This window comes from Lagenorhynchus albirostris, chromosome X (assembly GCF_949774975.1).
Source record: "Lagenorhynchus albirostris chromosome X, mLagAlb1.1, whole genome shotgun sequence".
Taxonomy (NCBI): domain Eukaryota; kingdom Metazoa; phylum Chordata; class Mammalia; order Artiodactyla; family Delphinidae; genus Lagenorhynchus; species Lagenorhynchus albirostris.
Window position 1 is genome coordinate 76568349 of NC_083116.1, and position 8056 is coordinate 76576404.

The 8056-nt window shown below is 38.7% G+C and overlaps 1 protein-coding gene across 1 annotated transcript in view; it reads left to right on the forward strand.

The window, feature by feature from the left end:
- EDA2R (ectodysplasin A2 receptor) overlaps positions 1-4746 on the forward strand; it is a 91082-nt gene extending 86336 nt beyond the window's left edge. The window contains exon 7 of the mRNA XM_060137444.1: positions 4657-4746. The gene's annotated coding sequence lies outside the window, so the exon portion shown is untranslated. The remainder of the gene's footprint in view (positions 1-4656) is intronic.
- The last annotated feature ends 3310 nt before the right edge of the window (positions 4747-8056 follow it).

The window sequence follows — 8056 nt, forward strand, 5'->3', positions numbered from 1 at the left end:
GACATTGCCATACAGATATTACCTGCTACTCCTCTGGTCCTCTAGCTACAGTGTTAGCATAAACTTGTTAATGAGTTAATGAAATTTAATTAAAATGGCATCATCACTCAATCATAGCTTGAGTGAAATGAAAGTTGACTGGACATCAGGGATGGGGGTGCAGTCCAAGGCCATGTATAAAAAGCTATAGTCAGAATTAATACTTCTCTCCTGGCCCCATGGACTCTCCTTCCCATCCCCCATCTGCATCCCCCTGCTTTCTAATTGACAAAAGAATAGGACTAAATGATTCTGGGCAGATAACTTCCCTCTTCACTTCAGTTTCCACACCTTTATATTAATGGTTGGTTGAAGATGTCAAAGAAATACACACAATGTGAAAGTTGTGAGTTGAGTTTTATTCAGAGATCTTACTGAGGACTATAGACTGGGAAACTATAGCCCTCAGTAACTCTGAGGGGACTGCTCTGAATTGGTAGGGGAGGAGCCAGTGTATATTATGAATGTTTTGGCTGGGAAATACATGTAGTCAAGCATATATCTTGGTACAAGATTACTGCTAATCACAAAGAACCGATCTCTCAGGTTAATAATTTTAGTGCTTTTCTATGTATGGGAGTATTCAAGAATCTTGGGTCATTGAAATTCTTCCTTAAACATGAACCTTAACTATCTAGGGACCCATATATCCAAAGCAAAGAATGCTTCATCCTGTTTTTCCCATCCTGAATTCCCCTAAGTGTGCACTGTCAGTGGATGACTGCAGAGGGATGAGACTTAACCCTTTGTATAATGGGATGATGATTGATACTCTTTGTTCTCTTTGTTTACAGGGGACAGGACTGTATGATTTTGAGGGGCCCTTCCACCTTCAGATCTACATTTTAACACTAAGCACATTCAGAATGAGCTCAGGGTAGGGACAAAAGTTGCCCTTAAGTATTTGGGTAGACATTAAAGTGGAAGTACATAGGGAGGGATATTTTTATAATAAAGTATGTTGGGGTGACTTTTTGCCCAATCTGAGCCCTAGCATCCCCTTGAAGACCAGAGACAGTTCTGGAACAAATCACTGGTCACTGACCTCCTAGACCTGAAATCAGATATGGGTATTAGTGAATCCAAAGACTGGATCTCATCTTCCCAGTTGCTTTGAGCTCTCCAAACAAAACATCATACACATGGAACAAGCAGGTAAGATTCTACCTTGTGTCCAACTTCATGCAAGGCCCAGCTCAAGGAAGGAGACAGGCAAGGCATGAGCACCAATGTGACTCTGCAAGCTCAACTTCCCTCAGTGCAGTGAGCCTTTTTAAAACTGGAACATGTCCAAATCCCTAGGTTCAATTTGGATTCACCAAAGACACAACGTATCCCACCACACAAACCCAGTGGCTCACCATAACTGTCTTAGAGCAAATATGGCCCATCTGATGTGCAAAAGTAGTCACCAAGAGAGCAGGGCTCTAGAGTGCTGATGTGTGGGTGACAGGTATTCTGTGTCTTCACACTACCCTGAATTAGTAAAAAGAAAACTATTTCCAGGAGTGTTCCACTGAATCTATCACTGTCCTCATTGGCTGTCCTAGCAGGAAAGAATCTGTAACACTAGTTATGTTTAGTCTCAGCCTCTTTGCTTTTGGGAAGAGAAAACTGAAGCCCCAGAGAGGATGAACAAGGATTTGCCCAAGGTCACATAGCAAGTGAATGCCAGAGCCTAAAATAAGACCTTGGTCTCCTTCCTTCCAGGCTTATATTCTTGGCATGAGTCTCTGGTTTGGAGTTAGAAGTTGTATTAGTTTTCCTATGGCTGTTGCAACAAATTGCCACAAACTTAGTGATCTAAACAACACAAACTTATTATCTTAAAGTTTTAGAGATTAGAAGTCCAAAACGAATCTTATGGGGTTAAAATTAACGTGTTGGCAGCAGGGTCGGTTCCCTCTGGAGGCTCCAGTGGAAAGTTTGCTCCTTGCCTTTTCCAGTTTTTAGAAGCTGCCTGTATTATTTGGCTTATGACTGCATAATTCCAACCTCTCCTTCTGCTGTCACATCTCTCCTCTCTGATATTCCTGTCTCTCTTTTTCTCTTACAAGGACCCTTGTGATTACATTGGACCCACTTAAAATAGTCTAGGATAATCTCCCTATCTCAAGATCCTTAATTTAATCACATCTGCAAAATCCTTTTGGCCATGTAAGGTAACATATTCACAGGTTCTAGGAATTAGGATATGGGCATCTTTCAGAGAGTTTATTCTTACTGCCACAGGAATTTTCTCCTCAGACAAATGAAATGAATGAATGAGCTATCTTTTTAGTTCTTGCTAGTAGTATGATAGGAGGCAAAATATAACTCAAACACAGTAAAAGTCCCATTATAAAATGCCTGACTATCCCATAGATTAGTTGTCTTATGAGTCAGCCTATGTCCTGTGCAGAAAGTGAGGAGCAATGCATTCACTCTCTGTATTGTGGAAATTATTCTCCTTGGGGAAATCTGGAGACTTCAAGATTGCATTATTCTTTCACAGAAATAAAAATTTTAAAATGAAATAAAACTGTCTCAGCAAGTTATCTATTTGCTCAATCCACAAATTTTCAGAAGTTCTCACCAAGAGCTATTTCTCTTCTCTGTCACCTCTCTCTTAAGTCTTCTATATTCAAATCTCTCATCTATCTCCCACAGGCTGCTGTCTTCTCCCTATTTTCCTTTCCTTGCTATCTCTACCACCTACTTTTTAATATACTATATACTGAGCTAGGCTATTTCAGCTTGGGGAATAAGAAAACAAAGTTTTTGGCCTAAGAGCAGCTTTCACCTTTAGTCAGAGAGGCATGTGGCTCAAGGAAGCAAGCTTTTCCTACTCCCAGTTTCTTTCCCTCTTCAAGAGAGTATCTACCCATTTCTTCTGGTCTTTCTCTTTCAAGCTCCTCTTCAGGAAAGCTAGGCCATCAGTCATTTAATCCTCAGTCTAAATGAGTTTCCCTGACTTGGTTCTCTAATTAAAACATATTTTAAAGACTTTGTGTTAATTCTGTGGTCCTCAGCTAACATTTTTCTCTAACTAGGGAATGCAAATTATTGTCCCTTCCCTCCCCATGCTCTTTCTTGTAATAAAGTATCTCTCTCTGCTTGCCAGATATTAACATATGCTAGGGGTGCTATGTAGGAAATTTTCACACAGCCCCTTAAATATTATGGGAAGCTGAAAATAAATAGTTTTGTTTCAGCTTATCATGCATTAGCTTGCCAGTGAGCTGCCACCAGCTGAGAGAAGTTTATGGATGAGATATTCTCTCCACTACTAAGTATTCTCCAGGGCATACAGATCACGTTTCCTCAACCTCTCCTATCTTGGGAGTGGGGAGCAGGACTGTGGGATATAGGTTGGGGTGGGAGAGAGAAGCTATTCTTATCTCTGACTTCTCCAGTGCTGCTATTAATCAGATCCATTTCTATTTAGAACCCCCTTTTCCCCACCCATTCTTATACCCAGGGGAGAAAACTTTGTTACTTTCATTTTCTCCAGTATCTGGATGAGCTAACAGAGGAGGCAGGATACAGGAAGGGATTTGGGTGCAATGTATGAGAAAGCTATCCACAGTAAACCACTAACACAATTATTAAAAGGTCACTTCCCACTATGTAGGACTTCTTGATAAATATACATTCATCTACCAGGGACTAGGACCCTTGAAATATCTGATATTTATAGAGTAAATTAGTTTCTCTGAATCTTCCCTCTTTTCCTTGAGGGCTCTAATGTTTGGCATTAGGAGAGCACACAAAATAGATGTGGTAATCAGGGACTATATTTAAAATATTTAACTACAGGGTCCAGCACAAACTGACCTATCACAATAGATACAAACACTCTTTCCTCTATTGAATTACATTGGCACATTGTCAAAAATCAATTGATGGATTTCCTCTTCCCTTTTCCAAGCTGCCCCAGCATCCCGCCAACCCTACGTCTTTTAGTAGTGCTTCTGAACGCTTGAGAGGAAGACTCCAGGAATCTGTCCAGAGGAGAACACCCTGCATGTCTCAAGCTGTTGCAATGTTACACCGGTGTCTGCCACCATAAGCTCACGCCACATTCCAAACCCCTCCCTTGCCCTGGCCTGAGTGAGCCAGAGCCCCCTAGTCAGCCACTCCTTTAACCCCCTCCTGTCTGGGGGAAGAACAGATGCCAGAGGGCAACCTACATGCAGAGGCAGGACCAAATTCAAAGTCGAACACCAAGAACTGTATGAACAAAGAAGAGAAAGGGAAATTCTCCATGTAGCCTCAGGAACAGAATATTAAATCTCCACAAACAACTTGATGTACACTGCATCTATGGAATACATGAATAGACAACAAATCATCACAAAATTGACGTGGTAGACTTGGGAGCAAAGGTAGACTTGGGGTTTCCTGTATGCAACTGACTACTTTCTGGTTTATATGTTTATCTTAGTTTAATTTTTAGTGCTTCTTATCATTGGACAATGTGTTAATTGGTTTGGCTTTTCTCTTCATTTTTTATATTGTTATTACCTTTTTAATTTTTATTTTAATTATATTTTTTAATTTTTTAATTTTAATAACTTTCTTTTCTTTTCTTTCTTTCTTTTTTTTTCCATTTCTACCGACCCTTGTGGCTGACAGGGTTTTCGTGCTCCAGCTGGGTGCCAGGCTTGAGCCTCTGAGGTGGGAGAGCCGAGTTCAGGATATTAGACCACCAGAGATTTCCCAACCCCACATCATATCAATCAGCAAGAGCTCTCTCAGAGATCTCTGTCTCAACACTAAGACTGAGGTCTACTCAAAGACCAGCAACCTCCAGTGCTGGACATGCCATGCCAAACAACTAGCAAGAGAGGAACACAACCCCACCCATTAGCAGAGAGGCTGCCTAAAGTCATAATAACTTCACAGACACCCCAAAACACACCACCAGACTTGGTCCTGCCCACAAAAAACACAGGATCCAGCCTCATCCAACAGAACACAGGCACCAGTCACCTCCACCAGGAAGCCTACACAACCCACTGAACCAACATTACCCACTGGGAGCAGACAAAGAAAAAGAAAAAGAAAAAAACAGGAACTACAAACCTGCAGCTTGCGAAAAGGAGACCCCAAACACAGTAAGTTAAGCAATATGAGAATACAGAGAAATATGCAGCAGGTGACAGAGCAAGGTAAAAACCCAATAGACCAAACAAATGAAGAGGAAATAGGTAGTCTACCTGAAACATAATTCAGAGTAATAAGAGTAAATATGATGCAAATCTTGGAAATAGAATGGAGACAACACGAGAAATGTTTAACAAGGACCTAGAAGAAATAAGGAGCAAATAAACGATGAACAACACAATAAATGAATTTTAAAATTCTCTAGAAGGAATCATTAGCAGAATAATGGAGGCAGAAGAACAGATAAGTGACCTGGAAGATAAAATATTGGAAATAAGAACCACAGAGAAGAATAAAGAAAAAAGAACAAAAAAAATTGAGGACACTCTCAGAGACCTCTGGGACAACACTGAATGCACCAACATTCGACTTATAGGGGTCCCAGAAGAAGAAGAGAAAAGGAAAGGGACTGAGAATATATTTGAAGAGATTATAGATGAAAACTTCCCTAATGGGAAAGGAAATGATTTCAAGTCCAGGAAGCACAGAGAGTCCCATACAGGATAAATCCAAGGAGAAACACTCCAAGACACATATTAATCAAACTATCAAAAAATAAATACAAACAAAAAATATTAAAAGCAGCAAGGGAAAAGCAACACATAACATACAAGGGAATCCCCATAAGGTTAGCAGCTGACCTTTCAGCAGAAACTCTGCAAGCTAGAAGGAACTGGCAGGGCATATTTAAAGGGATGAAAGGGAAAAACCTACAACCAAGATTAGTCTACCCAGCAAGGATCTCATTCAGATTCAAAAGAGAATTTAAAACTTTTACAGACAAGCAAAAGCTAAGAGAATTCAGCACCACCAAAGCAGCTTTACAACAAATGCTAAAGGAATTACTCTAGGCAGGAAACACAAGAAAAGGAAAAAACCTACAATAACAAACCCAAAACAATTAAGAAAATGAAAGTAGGAACTTACATATCAATAATTACCTTAAATGTAAATAGATTAAATACTCCAAAAAAAAGACATAGACTGGCTGAGTGGATACAAAAACAAGACCTGTATATATGCTGCCTACAAGAGACCCACTTCAGACCTATGGACACATAGAGACTGAAAGTGAGGGGATGGAAAAAGATATTCCATGCAAATGGAAATCAAAAGAAAGCTGGAGTAGCAATTCTCATATCAGACAAAATAGACTTTTAAACAAAAACTATTACAAGAGACAAAGAAGGACACTACATAATGATCAAGGGATCAATCCAAGAAGATATAACAATTGTAAATATTTATGCATTCAACATAGGAGGACCTCAATACATAAGGCAAATGCTAACAGCCATAAAAGGGGAAATTGACATTAACATGATCAGGGTAGGGGACTTAAACACCCCACTTTCAGCAAAGGACATATCATCCAAAATAAAAGTAAATAAAAAACAAAAGCTTTAAATGACACATTAAACAAGATGGACTTAATTTATATTTACAGGACCATGCATCCAAAAACATCAGAATACACTTTCTTCTTACCTGCTCATGGAACATTCTCCAGGATAGATAATATTTTGGGTAACAAATCAAGCCTTGGTTAATTTAAGCAAGTTGAAATTGTATCAGGTATCTTTTCCAACAACAGTGCTATGAGACTAGATATCAATTACAGGAAAAAAAATGTAAAAAATACAAACATAAGGAGGTTAAACAATATACTGCATAATAACCAAGAGATCACTGAAGAAATCAAAGAGGAAATCAAAAAATATCTAGAAACAAATGACAAAGAAAACACAATGATCCAAAACCGTTGGGATGCAGCCAAAGCCGTTCTAAGAGGGAAGTATACAGCAATACAATCCTACCTCAAGAAACAAGAAACATCTCAACTAACAACCTAACCTTACACCTAAAGCAATTAGGGAAAGAAGAACAAAAAAATCCCAAAGTTAGCTGAAGGAAAGAAATCATAAAGATCAGATCAGAAATAAATGAAAAAGGAATGAAGGAAACAATAGCAAAGATCAATAAAACGAAAAGATGGTTCTTTGAAAAGATAAACGAAACTGATAAGTCAGACTCATCAAGAAAAAAAGCTAGAAGACTCAAATCAATAGAATTAGAAATGAAAAAGGAGAAGTAACAACTGGCACTGAAGAAATACAAAGGATCATGACAGATTACTACAAGCAACTATATGCCCATAAAATGGACAACCTGGAAGAAATGGATAAATTCTTAGAAATGCACAACATGCTGAGACTGAACCAGGAAGAAATAGAAAATATGAACAGACCAATCACAAGCACTGAAATTGAAACTGTGATTAAAAATCTTCCAACAAACAAAAGCCAGGGACAGGATGAATTCACAGGCAATTCTATCAAATATTTAGAGAAGAGTTAACACCTATCCTTCTCAAACTCTTCCAAGATATAGCAGAGGGAGGAACACTCCCAAACTCATTCTAAGAGGTCACCATCACCCTGATACCAAAACAAGAAAAAGATGTCACAAAGAAAGAAAACTACAGGCCAATATCACTGATGAACATAGATGAAAATATCCTCACCTAAACACTAGCAAACAGAATCCAACAGCACATTGAAAGGATCATACACCATGATCAAGTGGGGTTATACAAGGAATGCAAGGATCCTTCAATATACGCAAATCAATAAAAGTGATTCCCCATATAAAAAATTGAAGGATAAAAAATAAATGATAATCTTAGATTCATATAAAGCTTTCAACAAAATTCAAGACCGATTTATGATAGAAACTCTCCAGAAAGTAGGCATAGAGGGAACTTATCTCAACATAATAAAGGCCATATATGACAAACTCACAGCCAACGTCATTCTCAATGGTGAAAAACTGAAACAATTTCCACTAATTTCAGGAATAAGACAAGGTG